Genomic DNA, 17050 nt, shown 5'->3' with positions numbered 1-17050 from the left:
TCCTTCCCGGAACTCATTCCTTTTAGTCTTGCTGATTATCTGTCCCCAGATGTCAATAGCCCCATCTTTATTTATCTGGGGAGGTAGATAACTGTCCCCTACTGCTGTTCCTGCAGGAACTTAATTTTAAGTTCCCACAATGGTGTGGTTAGTTTGTCTTCTGCCTTACCATCTAAACAGCAGGACACACTGCTCAGGCAACAGCCAAGACAAGTAACTTCTATTATTGAAAACATTCATTGGGGTAGTTTTGTTTAAAGGCACTTTATTGTAGTTAAATTATATCTTACATCTCTTTTTCCAGTCCAAGTTTCCTCCGGGGTACAGGGGAGAGGATCTGGGCACACACTTGAAGACTTGAGCCAGAAGGTGGGTGCTCCTAGAACCAGGTTTACACATCTTTTTCCAGTGACTTTTATGAAGAATGCAGCAAGTGTTTGATGAAAGACTGGTGTTTGCCACAATGGGATTCTCCTTTAAGAATTCACAGAATATTGATGTTACCTTGGAAATGACTTCTGAGACCACACTGTCAGGTCTTCAGACCACAGTTCCACAACCCTGTCCTCAAGGCCCACCAACAGTACATGACTTGCAGGAAACTGCACATTATTCTTGGGTTGGGTAATTCGTGCACAAGCAGACATGATAACATGTGGATTTAAACTAAACATGCAGTGCTGGTGGGCCCTGAGGACAAGTTTAGGGAACATTGCTGCAGACTTTATAATATCCTGAGTTTGGCCTTTATGATATCAGATGTTGCTCTAAGTAGTATCCATTTTTAGTGTCAGTTTTATAAATTAAAAAAAAAAAAAAAACACACAAGAGTTTATAAACCCAAATTGTGACTGCTTTCCCTTTGATGCAAATGGTTTCTTTAATAATCCCTTGTGTATTCTGATAAAGAATAATGTCAAGAGCCACAACCCAATCTTAGTAGTTATGTTCCATGAGGATTAAAACTTAGGACCCACTCAGACAGACAGCTGCCGGCATCCATCCTCATCGGTTACCGCTGGGATACGCCACGTCCCACATTGAGATGAACAGGAGCGTTCATGTCATTGCACTTACCAGCGATTGCACAAGCTCTGCGGTTGATTTAATTTTCCAAGATGCTGTGTTTTCCGTTTCATACCCATCTAGAGGCTCAAAATACAGTGATAAATTTAATGTACATGAGGGCAAGCACCTTTCTGCAGGATAGCAGAAAAGCATTTGTGAGCACCAAAACAAGCTGCCGGCAGCTGACTATGTGAGCCTGCTCTCAATCACATTTTATTATTTTTTTGTTTGTTTACCACCTCCTCCATTTTAAATGCTGTATATGCTAAACACTTTCTCCTTATCCATTAAATGCTGTATATGCTATATCATTGCAAACATTTACAGTTTATTATTGATAGAGATTAACAGTTTAGGATGCCTTACTCATATAAAGAAACCATTTGTAAGTGCAGATTTGCGGTATTAGGGACTTGCTTCAATCTCTTAACTCTTGATTCTCAGTTCTTAGTTTCATCATAAATGTGAAAAGGGACAACTCGGTAAACAACATCTTGCAGTAATAGCTTCCCAAAGTGCCTGAATTTATTCTTGTATCGTGTAGGGTTGTTTACAATGATTTTCCTCTCCTTTTTATAAATTATACTTGTTTTTGGGAATGAGTTGCACCATCTAACCATGCATCCAATGGCTATAAATTTTAACAGTACCTTGGATACCCATTTACTTATGACTCTAGTCTATATACCATACATGTCAAATGATCACTGCCTGTTTTTGAAGGACCCCATTAAGTGTATTGAATTCAACATTTTATAATTGTTACATTTTACACATGGCAGGTCAGTAGATATGTTTTGTTGTTTTTTCACGCAAGAGTTTAGCCAAGTATGGCTACCCTCCTGTCCATACACTGTAAACGTTCCATTCTGCAGGCATACAGTCAGTCTTCAGTGAGAGCCAAAGCTGTAACTTCCAACTTAAAGTTGATATGACCTTGGTATGATGCTCACCCATGTGTATAACACTGCATAGACAGAGAAGCTTTTAAGTTCATTGCACACCAAATCAAACCTGTATAATAAGGTGTAAAATGGTAGGGTGTCTTTTACCCAGTTGTCCTCCTGTTTGTAGCCTCCTGTACATGGGAGTCTTGGTAATTGTGCAACACTATTTTGAGAAGACAGGTTTGCTATGGATTTAAAGGGAATCTGAAGTGAAAATAAACATATGATTTGTATGTGTAGTGCAGCTAGCAAATAGAACATTATTAGCACAGATATAAGTTTCATATTGTTTCCAGTACAGGAAGAGTTAAGAAACTTCACTTATCTATGCAAAAGAGCTTTTCTGAGCTGTCAGGCCCAACTTGGGTGGTTGCGGTGTGGTTTTCCGAGGCACTTATATTTCAAAGAAACAGCCAGAGACAGATTTAGAAAAGATTTTTACTGTAGGGAGGTTGAAAGGGTCATTAGCTCTGCTTGTGTTATAGTTTAAAATATAGAGTGTGGCTTGTAATTGCAAATATGACAGAATTCAATGTTCTTAAAAAAAAAAAAAAAACACAAGCTATAGATCTGAAAATAAAAATGAGGCATTTTCTTTGCCACTAATGTCATATTAATTATCTGTACTACCCATACAATTCATTAAATCATAAGTTTTTTCCCCGCATCAGTGCCACTTTAAAGCATTTGCCCAGAAGAATGATATTAAACTTATAAATGTGAAAACAGGATATACCAGTATGTCCCTTTTAGTTAAGGAAAATGATTTTGAAGTAATATTTCACTGGTGAAAAAATAAATATTTTTTAATATCATTTTAGTATAACCTTTTGAAAAGGCCATAAGCTTTCTTTGCATTCATTGGACCACTCAACATTTCAGGAAGCTTGAATTCCCTTAACCATTTTTTAGGAAATAGGAATATGCTAGGTAAAGGAAGCTTCATAGCAATAGAACATTACAATTAGATTTACTTGAGTTGTTACAAAAGACACCTAGACCTTCCAAGCAACTCTCCAGGGTCAGTTTCAATTTAAAATGGCCTTACAACAAAAGTGACACTATCTGAAAATCATTAGAGGGCACATTAGCATTACTAAATATTATGATAAAATAAGTGCTTTTCTTGCCCCTTGAGACTTTATCTTAGCCTCAGGGGCACAGATATACATACTCCGCCAATTAGCGCCTAAGCTCCAGCTCATTAGCACACTGATTGATTGGCTTCGGGAACAGCTGGTCCCATTCACCAAAGTGCCTGTAATCAATGTTCACAGGCATCAATGAGATTACTGGGAACAGGTGTTCCCAAAGCCAATCAAAGTGCCTGTAATCAATGTTCACCTGCATCAGTGAGACGTGTGGTCATTAAAATTAAAGTAAAAACACACATTATTTCTTGTGTATTGTTCACAATACATGGCTAAAAGGGGAGGAGGATCTAGTGGCCAAATAGTAAAAATACACCAACATACATTAAATAAAAATAAATAAATCCTGCATTAATTAACCCACAGCAGATCCTCTGTACAAAGTACTCTAGTTAAGGTTTTTTTGGGGATTTAAACATTTTCTAAACAAAGCAAATCAGGCTGATAATCTAAAACCAGTGTACATTAGCAAAGTAGTAGATCCTGCAGTGGAGCTTGCTTCCTGCTCTCTCTAAAATTAGCTGGACAATTTTGTGTGACAATTTTTTTTTTAAATTAAACTAGAACAAATTAAGGCTAGACTACATTTAATGCTAGCCATATTTACCAACATGAAGCTAAAAGTTGGTGGCAAATGGTAATAACAATGCATTAACATTAAAAGGTATTAATTAAGGCATTAATTAAAAAGGTAATGACAAAAGTGGAAAACGTTTCTTTAGCTGCACAGTTCACCACCCACCTCATTTATATTCACTTTTATGCACAAGAGATTGAAGAGAGCGTGTGTCAATAACCACTACACTGGTACAGCTTGCTGTAGTTCACAGGAAGTAGGATTTTAGACCACACTTTCTCTACAGAAAGCTTTTTTTAGTGTAATGGTATAGCACCTGTATAGATAGGTTGTTATAGAAAAAAAATGCTATGCCAACAGTACTGTTTTATAATTCACACTAAATATATGCTTTCAGAATTTAACAAATTAGATTTAGGGCTTAATTTAGATGGACAGCTCTTTGTTTTACTTAATTTAAACTAAGAGGAATAGCTCCACTTTATATGTTCATATGGTAACATTTCCAAACTGCATGCAATTTGCATTGAACCTGATTAGAAAGCAGAATGTTTTGCGTCTTTTACCATCTTTCATGAGTAACATCAAGAAACCAACAGCATCAGCTGAGGTTTGTTTCAGTTAGTACCTCCTGCAATGAGGTGACTTCAATGTCCCTTTCATAGTGACATTTAAAATTCTGACCATGGCTAGATTGTGACACCAGGGAACTGTATAGGGTAAGGAGAAGACATTAGACACCAGGGAACTGTATAGGGGAGGGAGGAAGCAACTAGATACCAGGGAACTTTAAAGGGGAGACATTAGACATCAGGGAATTTTTATAAGGGAGGAGGGAGGTGGCCAACAGACATTGAGGTTAGCCCGTGACTTAGTCCCAGTGTTTAATTTCAACTCACTTTGTATTGGAGTTTGACACTCCTGATATATTGTTTAAATATACAAATCATTGGGAGTTCTTAATCTGGTATTATTAAGGTTAACAGACACAATTTGGGATCCATGGTCACAGTGCAACTCATATTATTTAATGCTATGTCTTGTGAGGAGGATATTGGCTCGGCAATTGTACAATAGAGGAGTTGGCCACCTTACAGCAAGGAGAACTGGCAGATACATGGGTACATTTTGCTGCTGAGTATAAGATAGGCTTGATGATGTACCGTATATATAGCGGAGTATGCTGCTCTCTGCAACATGGTGATACAAACGTAACCACTTCCATGTATTCTTCCTATTGCTCCTCACCCAATTCAACTCCTTCACCTGACTATTTAAATCTAGAAGATAATGTAGTTTGCTGGGTTTGATGCTCTACGAGAATGGCAGTCTCCTATCATACTGCACCATCTATAATTCTTACTTTTTAGTAGTGAAGAGGTAGAGATTTGTATTTGACTGGTAGGTGTTTTTTAATTTTGGCTGAAGAATAATATATTGTACAAGATACACGACCCCCTTATTTTCTAAAATGTTAGAGATGCTATTAAGTTAAAGTAAATTGGGAATATTACAATCTACTATGGCGAAGTCCTAATTGGCACGGTTTATATATTTGCTTACAGGTTCTCATACTCGCAAAGCTTGAATTAAAGTAGAGGTTGGAGGCCATTGTTTGGGGTATAATAGTTTCAGGAACTTGATGGATAGAATGTTTCTGGTCTGTATTTGTGTAAAACTCAGCTTGTCCCGTTGTGTTAACCAGTATGCAATATGTATCAGTTGCGCTGAAATTAGAGTAATGTGATCCCATAGTGAGTGGCTGCATAGTATCTAGCTGGGCGCTATATTTATTTCTTATGAAGCTTAGAATTATGTAAAAATTCATTCATTTTTGCACTACTTTTGATAAAACTATATTGGCAAATGCTGGGCAGGTTCTAGACTTTTTCCTACCTGAAGCAGAAATTAGATCCATCTGCTGTGTATGTTTCATCTCTAATCTGACCTGCACTCAATTTGAAACCGATTCCTGCTGCATCCATCTGCTGTGTATGTTTCATCTCTAATCTGACCTGCACTCAATTTGAAACCGATTCCTGCTGCATCCATCTGCTGTGTATGTTTCATCTCTAATATATTACATGTGGCTCATTTCTGCTGTCCTGCTCTGCTTTTCATATTAGTAGCGCCTAAGTAACATATTTACATTGTAATTTACTACTTGCTATTGAAATTCTGGCTTTTGTTTCACACTGCTGGCCTATCTGTAATTTCAAACAAAGTTGTAACACCTACAAGCTTGTTTGATTTGCAGGAGACTATAGTGGCCCTCCCCCCTGCTTAATTGCAAATCGTCTGCCTGACCATCCTGATTACTCATTTGCTCTGATGCTGTGTGTATATCAGGAGGTCTGGTAGTCGGGCCGGCCGACTTCGGGTCGTTTCAAAGGGTGGAAATTAACCAGAATTTACCAGAATTCAACAGCAATTCAGCAGAAATCAGCATTACACCAAGGTAACTTCCTCAATCTTTTAGCCTCACCTGCATTCCTGATCACTAACCAAACCTCACATACATTGCTTCCTCTCTCCTACTCCATGCATCTTCCACCGTTCTCTACACATCTACCTCTGTCCAAACCACTGCCAGCCTCCTCTCCACACAACGTAATGCACCCCTTCCCCCCAGTCCTTTCTCTGGCTCACCCACACTTTACCCACCATATTCCTACCAACCCTTTGCCACCCCTCCACCACTACCACATGCTATTGCTCCACCTGCTTCTCCAGCTGGTCCCAGTGCTTTCTCCCTCCATCCTCAACCCACCCATTCCTAGACCCCCACTGGTCCCCAAACTCCCAGCCAACCCCCTTCCAGCCCCTCCACACTCCTCTTGCATCCGCAGACCACACCATAATAATCTCATTCCCATCCATACAACCCCCAGGCACTCTCTCCCTCTGTTTTGTGGTCTATGGAATGCCAGATCTGTCCGCAACAAGCTCACATCCATCCATGAGCTCTTCCTCTCTAAATCCCTCACCTTCCTCGCCCTCACAGAGACATGGCTCACCCCCTCTGACTGTACCGCAGCCGCTGCTCTCTCCTATGGGGGACTGCATCTCAGTCACACCCCCAGACCTGACAACAGGTCTGGAGGAGGAGTGGGTCTGCTTCTCTCCGCACCCTGCACCTTCCGGGTCCTATCACCGCCCCCTTCCCTGCACTTCTCATCCTTCGAGGCCCATGTAATCCGCCTGTACCAACCTCTCCCAGCCATCATTGCGGTCCTATATCACCCCCCATCTGCTCCAACTTCACTCTTCCTGGACAACCTGGCCTCCTGGCTCCCCCACATCCTGTCATCTGACCTCCCCACCATCATACTCGGGGATTTCAACTTACCTATCGATGAGCCTGTCTCCACTGCTGCCAAGCAGCTACTCTCCCTCACCAAATCCCTTGGTCTCTCTCAGCACACAAATTCCACCACCCACCGCGCTGGTCATACTCTTGACCTCATATTCTCAAAGTCCACCTCCCTCAGCAACCTGGACATCGCACCTTTCCCTATCTCTGACCATCACCTCCTCACCTTCACTATCTCCCCACCAACAACTTCTCTCCCCACCCCTCAGCCTGGTCGATGGCAGAGAGACCTACGTAATCTCAACCCAAATGTCCTAGCAAGTCCCCTTCTCTCCCTCTTCTCCCACCTACCCACCCTAACATGCCCCAATGAAGCGGCTGCACAATATAACCTTGCCCTCTCATCTGCTTTAGATCAAGCTGCCCCCTCAATCTTCCGCCCTATCAAGCCCCCCAACCCCCAACCCTGGCACAACACCCACACACGTAACCTCAGGAAAGAAACTCGAGCAGCCGAACGGAAATGGAGGAAATCACATCTCAATGCTGACTTCCTAGATTACAAGGCCAAACTGTTACTCTTCCACACTGCCCTCTCCGAGGCTAAACAAAGGTACTTTGCAGCACTGATTGTAACCCAAGCTTCCAACCCTCGACAGCTTTTTGCTACCTTCAATTCCCTCCTCAACCCCACTCCTCCCCCTCCCAGCTCCTCCCTCTCAGCCAATGACCTTGCCAACCACTTCACCACTAAAATTGCAACAATACGCAATGAAATTTCCCTCCTCCATCCCTCCCTTACCAATGCGTCTCAGGTTGTCCCCTTGCCTTCCCTCCCAGCGGCTCCCTTGTCTCATCCACCCCTCGCCTCTTTTGCTCCTGCCACCATTGATGAAGTCAGCCTGCTGCTAGTGGCTTCCCCCCCCCCACATCCTCTCCCTGTGATCCGGTACCCGCGAATACTCTTCGTCCCCACTTCTCTGACCTGGCCCCAGTCCTCACCTTGTTCAATCTCTCCCTTTCCACAGGCATCTTCCCCAAAGCATTCAAACAGGCCACTGTGCTTCCCCTGCTGAAAAAACCCTCACTCGACCCATCCCTACCCTCAAACTACCGCCCAATCTCCCTCCTTCCCTATGCTTCTAAACTCCTCGAACGCCTAGTCCACCAGCGCATTACCCAATACATCAACACCAATGCCCTACTTGACCCCCTACAGTCTGGATTCCGACCTGCGCACTCAACTGAAACAGCCCTCGCCAAGGTGGTCAACGACCTTACCCTTGCCAAGGCCAAAGGCAGTTATTCCATCCTGCTCCTCCTTGACCTCTCTGCCGCATTTGACACTGTTGACCACTCCCTCCTCCTCCAATCACTACAGTCCATGGGCATCCATGGGCTTGCCTTGGCCTGGATCTCCTCCTACCTATCCAATCGCTCCTTCACCACTTCCTTCAATGGCTCCTCCTCAACTCGTGCCCCCCCTTTCAGTTGGGGTCCCCCAGGGCTCTGTTCTAGGCCCCCTTCTTTTCTCCATATACACTTCCTCAATTGGCAAGCTTATCTCCTCCCTGGGCTTCAATTACCACCTTTATGCAGATGACACTCAGATTTACCTCCATACCCCCGATCTCTCAGCCACCACCATAAACAAGGTCTCCTCGTGTCTCTCAGCAATTTCCTCCTGGATGTCAGCTAGGTTCTTAAAGCTTAACCTAGACAAAACTGAGCTCCTGATCCTTCCACCCCATGCTGCTGCACCCATCCCAGGTTTCCACCTCACAATCGACAACACAACCATTCTCCCTACCTCCCAGGCCCGCTGCCTGGGTGTAACCTTGGACTCTGACCTCTCCTTCATCCCACACATCCAAAACATCACAAGAGCCTGCAATTTCCACCTCCGTAATATCTCCAAGATCCGCCCATTCTTAACCCCGGACACGACCAAACTGCTCATCCATGCCCTCATCATCTCCCGCCTTGATTACTGTAACTCACTCCTTTCTGGCCTCCCCCTGAAACGCACTGCCCCCCTTCAATCAGTGATGAACGCGGCTGCAAGACTCATCCATTCTTCGCACCGCTCTGCATCCACATCTCCCCTTTGTGAATCCCTGCACTGGCTCCCTATCCGTCTCAGGATAAGTTTCAAGATTCTATGCCTGGCGTATAAATCTGTGCACAAAACATGCCCTACCTACATCTCGCAGCTTGTTCACAAGTATACACCAGGTCGCCCCCTCCGTTCCTCCAACGACCTTCGCCTCACCACCCCGCGCATTTCTCACTCCCATGCCCGCCTGCAGGATTTCTCAAGAGCTGCCCCCACCCTCTGGAATGCCCTTCCACCACCCATCAGACTTGCTCCCTCTTTCAACACATTCAAGCAAGCCCTCAAAACCCACCTCTTTATGATGGCCTACCCACCTCCTACCACACAGTAACTCTCTAAGGAATATTTAACAGCCCCCCCTAGTGTTTCCACCCCTCCCTTTAGATTGTAAGCCTCTGGCAGGGTCCTCCACTCCCTATTGTAATCTACAGGATCATGTGCTCCTGTCCTATGACAGCCTGTACTTGTATTACTGGGCCTACCTAACCAGCCCATATTGCATGATCATGTATTTTGTACAATTTGTATGTATAACTTTGTTCTATGTGTGTAACCCTATGTATGTCATCCTTGTATCATTGTGTATATTTATTGTCCAGCGCTGCGTAATATGTTGGCGCTTTATAAATACAATAAATAATAATAATAATAATAGATTGCTATGGCAGTGTTTGTAGATGGTAGAGAGGAAATAAACTCGGTTCTGTTAGTGGATGGGTACCACAAATCGAACTAGGTGCTGCTGGTGGATAAGCAGGTGAAAAAAATTAGGCTGGGTGGGACAAAATAGGCTGTTGTATAGGTGGCCAGGTGCTGCTGACTGGATGCTAATAAGTGGATGTCTGTGTGCTAATAGATGGGAGACATTTAGACTGGGTGGTGCTGGTGGCTAGGCAGATGAACTAAATTAGGCCGGGTGTGAAAGAATGTGGGAAATAAGGTTGGAGCTGCTGGCTGGGTGGAAGAAATATGACTGGATGCTTCTGGATAGCACAAATTAGGCTGTTGTGTGAGTGGCCAAGTTCTGCTGGCTGGGTGGCTGTGTGCTACTGGATGGGATATATTGAGATGGGTGGTGGTGGGTGGAAGAAAGTAAGCTGGGTGCTGGTTGGTAAAAAAAAGTTAGAGTAGGTGCTGCTGATGAATACACAGGTGAGATAAATTAGGCTGGGTGCTGTAGAGTGGGCGAAATTAGGCTGGAGCTGCTGGGTGGGAGAAATGAGGTTGCGTGTTGTTGCTGGATAGATGTTGCTGGCTAAGTGTTGATAAGTGGGTAGATGCTGATGGCTGCCTGCTGATGTATGAGTGGCTGACTGGTTGAGGATAGGTTGGTAGGTGCTGGTAACTGCACTGCTAGCTGCTGAAAGGTGAGTGGCTGGCTGGATGCTGATATATGGGTGAATGGGTGTGGATATGTGTATGTACTTGGTGCAGACAGCTGAATGGGTGCTCACTGGCTGCTGTGGGTGGCAGGGCACTGATTGGTGGGTGGCTAGACAAGACAGCGACACACACCGCACAAACCGCACACTTTCCTCATGCATATATACATATACAGCAACAAAGAGTAGCTTACCTTCAGCAGGAGGCCTAAAGCAGTCAGGATGGCACATGGTGAGGATGCAGGGCCAGCCAGCACAGCATGTGTGGGGAAGGGGGGGAGGTGGAAGAGACACACACACACAGTAGAGATGGGGGCACCCTCAAGTTTGCAACCTAAATTGGCTCTGGCCAAATTATATGCATACAGGATTTGGGTCAATAAGATTATTTTGACTAGTTTATCTCAGCCAGCTTCTGCTAGTGGGAGTTTGGATCATATATTCATAGCTTTTTCCAGTTCTATTCACACACATGACCATATGCAATCCACTTTTTCTCCTTCGTTTTCTCCAAGTTGATATTTTCACATGTTGTCAATAAAATGTCTTTTAACCTCTTGAGGACTGCAGGGCTAAACCCCCCCTAGTGACCAGGCAATTTTTAGTTTAAAAGGCCACTGCAGCTTTAAGGCCAAGCTGCAGGGCCGCACAACATAGCACACGAGTGATCCCCCCCCCTTTTCTCCCCACCAACAGAGCTCTCTGTTGGTGGGGTCTGATCGCTCCCCCCCTGTTTATTTTTTTTTTAATAAATATTTATGTTGCTGCTTTTTTTTCAAAAAACCCTCTTCCTTTAAATCCCCTCCCTCCCTCCCTTCCCCCCAGCCGGCCAATCACGCAATCGGCTGTCATAGGCTTCTGCCTATGAGAGCCGATCGCTCTCTTGTCCCCCATGGGGACAGCCGTGTCACACGGCTGTCCCCAGTGCAGCGCTGCTGCTCATCGCAGCACGTAGTATATAGACGGCGTGATCGCCGTCTAACAGTCTCCCGAGCGGCAGTAGCCGCTCGGAGACTGAAGGCGGAGCTCCGCTCCGCCCACCAAGCAGGAGATGCGCGCGCATCCTGCGCGCGATCTCCTGCAAATGCAAGCCCCAGGACTTTCCGCCAATCGGCGTTAGGCGGTCCTGGGGCTGCCGCCGCGGCCACGCCTACTGGCGTGTAGCCGTCGGCAAGTGGTTAAGCCCCCAGCAAGCAAGAAAATACACAAAATCAATTTGATAGTACTTTTTTTTTTTTACTACTTGTGGTACTTTTTAAATTGTGAAATGCTTATAAGTTCTCACCTAGGAGAAAACTCATAAGCAAAGGTGAATTGCATATGGGCCTCAGTGTCATGCTTGCAGTAACAAACTATCAAATCATGATTACTTTCACACAAAAAAGAAAAAAAAAATTCCAATGCAAGAGTAAATACAAATAAGAATTTTATATAGCACAGCACAGCAATAAGTGCATTTTTTTCTTGATTCTCAGGCTGATTTTATTGCTTCTTTGGTTAATTCTACATAGGGTCCTTTAAAAAAATAAATAAATAAATAAAATTAAAAATCAGAATGTGCTTTTGTCACTGAAAGGCCTAAGAATCCAGGGCTTTAAATGACAGTTTCACGTAAGTGGACTGTAATCAGTATAAGTGATAAGTAATCAGAGGTCACATGACTCCTATGTGGCTGAACCTCACAACCACACACACACACGCACACACACACACGGAACATTCAAGAGTTCAAGACTTCTCTGTATGACAAATAATTCGGTCACCTGAGGCAGTGAAAGTTTAGATTTACCTTTTTGTAATTGCAGCAAGAGTTTACCAATCGGAAGACATGCAAGTGCACATTGCATTTGGATTTACATGTTGCAATTGATTTTACATAGGTAGCATATTTGAATACAGTGTAATTAATCCAGAGAGTAACAACAAATATTGCCTTAAGTGTTTAACGTTGTGTAAAGGAAAACAAAGCGATCCACAATGTTTTCTTGTTTGCAAAACTAGATTCCCAGAGTTGTAGCAGTATTTCCCGTTGTCTAAGGCAGGGGTCCCCAACTTTTTCCGGCCCGAGGACCACTTTCTGACCAAATTTTTTTCCCAGGGCCCGCCATGGGGTGGGTGGTCGGGGGACGTTGGGTGTGTGTCCTAGTGGACAGTGGAGTGGGTTACGGGGGGGGGGGGAGGGTCTGGTGAGGGTGCAGTGGCATAGCTAGCATAGTTGCCCCAGTATAGCCAGTATAGTACCCCAGTATAGCCAGTATAGTGCCCCAGTATAGCTAGTATAGTGCCCCAGTATAGTGCCCCAGTATAGCTAGTATAGTGCCCCAGTATAGCCAGTATAGCGCCCCAGTATAGCCAGTATATTGCCCCAGTATAGCCAGTACAGTGCCCCAGTATAGCCAGTATAGTGCCCCAGTATAGCCAGTATAGTGCCCCAGTATAGCCAGTATAGTGCCCCAGTATAGTGCCCCAGTATAGCTAGTATAGTGCCCCAGGATAGCCAGTATAGTGCCCCAGGATAGCCAGTATAGTGCCCCAGGATAGCCAGTATAGTGCCCCAAGATAGCCAGTATAGTGCCCCGGTATAGCCAGTATAGTGCCCCAGTATGGGTAGGTGGTGCCCCCCGCCCGTCCCCGCCGCTGTTATAGTGCCCCAGTATAGCCAGTATAGAGCCCCAGTATAGCCAGTATAGTGCCCCAGTATAGCCAGTATAGTGCCCCAGTATAGCCAGTATAGTGCCCCAGTATAGTGCCCCAGTATAGCTAGTATAGTGCCCCAGTATAGCCAGTATAGTGCCCCCATATAGCCAGTATAGTGCCCCAGTATAGCTAGTATAGTGCCCCAGTATAGCTAGTATAGTGCCCCAGTATAGCCAGTATAGTGCCCCAGGATAGCCAGTATAGTGCCCCAGTATGGGTAGGTGGTACCCCCCGCCTGTCCCCGCCGCTGTTATTACCTTAGCAGCGGCCGCTCTCCCCTCTCCGGTGTGTGTATTTATTCAAGCAGCGTATCTCCCGGCTGCTCTGTGTGATGCGGCAGGAAGCAGGGCAGCGGCTTTCTGTAGCGGCGATGTGTATCGCCGTTACTATGGTAACCGAGCCCTGCTTCCTGCGCATCACACAGAGCAGCCGGGAGATACGCTGCTTGAATAAATACACACACCGGAGAGGGGAGAGCGGCCGCTGCTAAGGTAATAACAGCGGCGGCCGCGGGGACGGGCGGAAGGGGGTGGGGAAGAGGACAGTCCTGCGGCCCAACTGGGAGCGTCCCGCGGACCACCAGTGGGCCGCGGACCACAGGTTGGGGATCCCTGAAGGCAAAGAGCCATTCATACAACATCTCAAGTCAGAATAACAGTTGAGGTTTTATAAAGGGGGCCCTTATCGTTGTACCCATTTAGCCTAAATTTTAGAACATTAAAAGGTTACCTCTGCGAGAGTATATGGAGTTTGAGTGAAAGTTTAATTTATTTTATGAAAATACGTTATCTGGAATTATTATACCTAGTAGACACTTTTGGGATTCAAGGTTACTGTGCAATGCTATTACTTGTCCCTGATGATGATCTGGGGGAGGGAGGGTCATTGGCCCAGCGGTTGTGTAAAAGATGGGTTGGGCACCTTGCAGCTAGAAGAACGAACAGATACATGTGGTTACATTTTGCAGGCCAGCTTTTAAGGTTTGTAAACCAGTATGCAATGTGTTATTTACGCTGACGGCGATTCCACCCTGGGTGTCTGGGTTGTGTAAAATTTTACTTTTAGCTTGGTTCTATATTTTTTTTTTCCCATATGAAGCTTATAAATGACATTAGCTCATATTTAAACAACTTTTGAGAGACAGATTAGAGAATGCTGGGCAGATTCTAGACACTGTGCTGCCTAAAGCAAACATATTGCTATGGTAGGGTTAAGTTTATGGAGTAAAGAATCAAACTTGGTTCTGCTAGTGGATGGATAAGAAATCACAGTAAGTGCTGGTGAAAGAAATTAAGCTGGGTGCTTCTGGGTAGGACAAATTAGGCTGGGTTCTTCTGGACGGGACAAATTAGGCTGGATGTTTATACATGGGCAACTGTGTGCTAATGGATGGGATAAATTAGACTGGGTGCTGGTAGGTGAGGAAAAAAAAAAAAAGAAAGGACTGGGTGTTGGTAGCAAGGAGAAATTAGGCTGGGTGCTTCTGAGTGGGAAAAATTAGGCTGGGTGCTTCTGGTGGGAAAAATTAGGGTGTGTTGGGAAAGGCCAAGTACTGATAGGTGAGTGGCTGCGTGCTAGTGACTGGGGGAAAACAATAAACCAGGTGTTAGTGGCAGGGAAAATTTAGGTTGGGTGCTTCTGGGTAGGACAAATTAAGCTGTTGTGAAGATGACCAAATGTTGCTGGCTGGGTGTTAGATGGGTGGCTGTGTGCTAGTGGATGGAATAAACTGAGCTGGGTGCTGGTGGGTGGGAGATAATGGGCTGGGTGTTGTAGATTGAGTGACATTAGGCTGGAGCTGCTGGGTAGGAGAAATGTGGCTGGGTTAGAGAATTAAGGCTGGGTATTGAAGGCTAGGTGGGAGCTGTATGCTGAGTGGGGATACTAAACGATACTGCGTGGGTGCTGATAAGTTGGTGGAGGCTGATGGCCCCCTGTTGATGTGCGAGTGGCTGGCTGGTTGGTTAAAGGTGGGTGCGGTTAGCTGCTGACAGGTGTGAGTGGTTGGCTGGGTGCTGATAGTTGAGTGAATGGGTGTCGATAGGTTTATGGCTAGGTGCTGATAGCTGAATAAGTGCTATTGTTGCTAGCGGTGTGCTGCAGATTGGTGGGTGGCTGGATGGATGTATGGCTGAGTGCTGAGTAGCTGGTTTGGAAAGCAAGCACACACTGTATACACCCAGACAGTGGCACAAACTGTTCACACACTCACAGGAATTTGAGTAAGCATGGGATAAAGGATGAATCTGTGTGCTAGATACTAATCTTTTCTGCTTTTGAGCTAATCTGGAAGTATTTTAGGTCTTATAATTGGCATATTATACACGCTAGAGGTTATGTGGATAAAACCTATAGGAAAGGAGAGAGGGGGACACCCCTGTCCAGTTCCTCACAATAGGAAAGGGGTCAGAGCCAGGCTCGTGGAATCTTTAACCTTTAAAACTAAAAGAAGGATGTGAAAAAAATTTCCGGTAATTACGGCTATAAATGTAATTGTCATCTTTTCTGTTTTTTTTTTTTTAATTTTATTTTATTTTACAACAAGTTTGCTTAACTTTCCTTCTAAAAGTCAACAAAAATGAGCTGGGGAAAGTTCATTACCAATACATATCTAATATTCACTTAGCTTTACATACTTTGATTTTAGGGCAACATTAATAAAACTCTTCAAATCACATGAAAATTTGATACTATTAAAAATAGATAGGTGTATGAACTTGGTGCAGACAGCTGAATGGGCGCTCACTGGCTGCTGTGGGTGTCTGGGCACTGATTTGTGTGTGTGTGTCTTGTCTTAGCTAGCCACCCACCAAACACACTTTCCTCAGGGCCCTTTTCCACCAGCGCGTTTGCGCTGGCTGAATCGCAAAAACGCAAACCGCTAGCGATTTTACAATCGCTACGGTTTGCTTTTTAACATGGGAATCGCGGTAGGTCATTTCCACTACTGCGATTCGTTTTTGCGGGGAACGCGAACGCGCGGCGGAGCGATAATTGCCGCGATTTTGCTATGCAGTGCATAGCATAGCAAAATCACAGCCGCGGTCGGGGAATCGCCGGTAATTGCGATTCAGCAATCGCTAGCGTTCAACGCTAGCGACTGCTAGTGGAAAAGGGCCCTCATGCATATATACACATACAGCAATAAAGAGCAGCTTACCTTCAGCAGGAGGCCTAGAGCAGTCAGGACGGCACATGGTGAGGACGCAGGGCCAGCCAGCTCAGCGGGGGGGGTGTGTGTAAGAGATAGAGGCACATACACAGACTGACCCACAAAGATCAGCTGTAGCAGTGTACAGCAGATGGGGCACCCTCATGTTTGCAACCTGAATTGGCTCTGGGCAAATGATATGCATATATGCATACAGGATTTGGGGCAATAAGATTATTTTGACTAGTTTATCTAAGCCAGCATTCGGCTAGTGGGAGTATATGAGAGATAACGTGAAGGAGGTTTGTGATCTATTGAGAGTAAAGACTTGGATGATTATAACGCCAAGGAATTTGAAAGAAGACTTGTACAGACTAATTAGAAAGAAGACTTGTACAGACTAATTAGAAAGAAGACTTGTACAGACTAATTAGAATGAGATACTGGTATATGGAGTCCAGGGATTTATAAAATAGCAGATTTGGTCCACTTATTATCTAGAAGAGTCAAATCAATGTGCTAGATCAAAAATAATGCAATGTGTATGTACTAATCCTTTACATTGAGCGTATCTGGAAGTCTTTTAGATCTTGTGATTGTACATGCTGGATGTTCTGTGGATAAAACCTATAGGAAAGGAGAGACAGG

The 17050-nt window shown here is 44.6% G+C and overlaps 1 long non-coding RNA gene across 1 annotated transcript in view; it reads right to left on the bottom strand.

The window, feature by feature from the left end:
- Positions 1 to 248: 248 nt before the first annotated feature.
- The window catches only part of LOC137538006 (uncharacterized), a 55757-nt gene continuing 38955 nt past the window's right edge, over positions 249 to 17050 (bottom strand). The window contains exon 2 of the long non-coding RNA XR_011024674.1: positions 249 to 474. This is a non-coding gene — a long non-coding RNA (uncharacterized lncRNA). The remainder of the gene's footprint in view (positions 475 to 17050) is intronic.

The sequence above is a fragment of the Hyperolius riggenbachi genome, chromosome 11 (genome assembly GCF_040937935.1).
Source record: "Hyperolius riggenbachi isolate aHypRig1 chromosome 11, aHypRig1.pri, whole genome shotgun sequence".
NCBI classification, from domain to species: domain Eukaryota; kingdom Metazoa; phylum Chordata; class Amphibia; order Anura; family Hyperoliidae; genus Hyperolius; species Hyperolius riggenbachi.
Note: the sequence above shows the minus strand (reverse complement) of the source record. Positions and strands in the feature narration are given on the sequence as shown.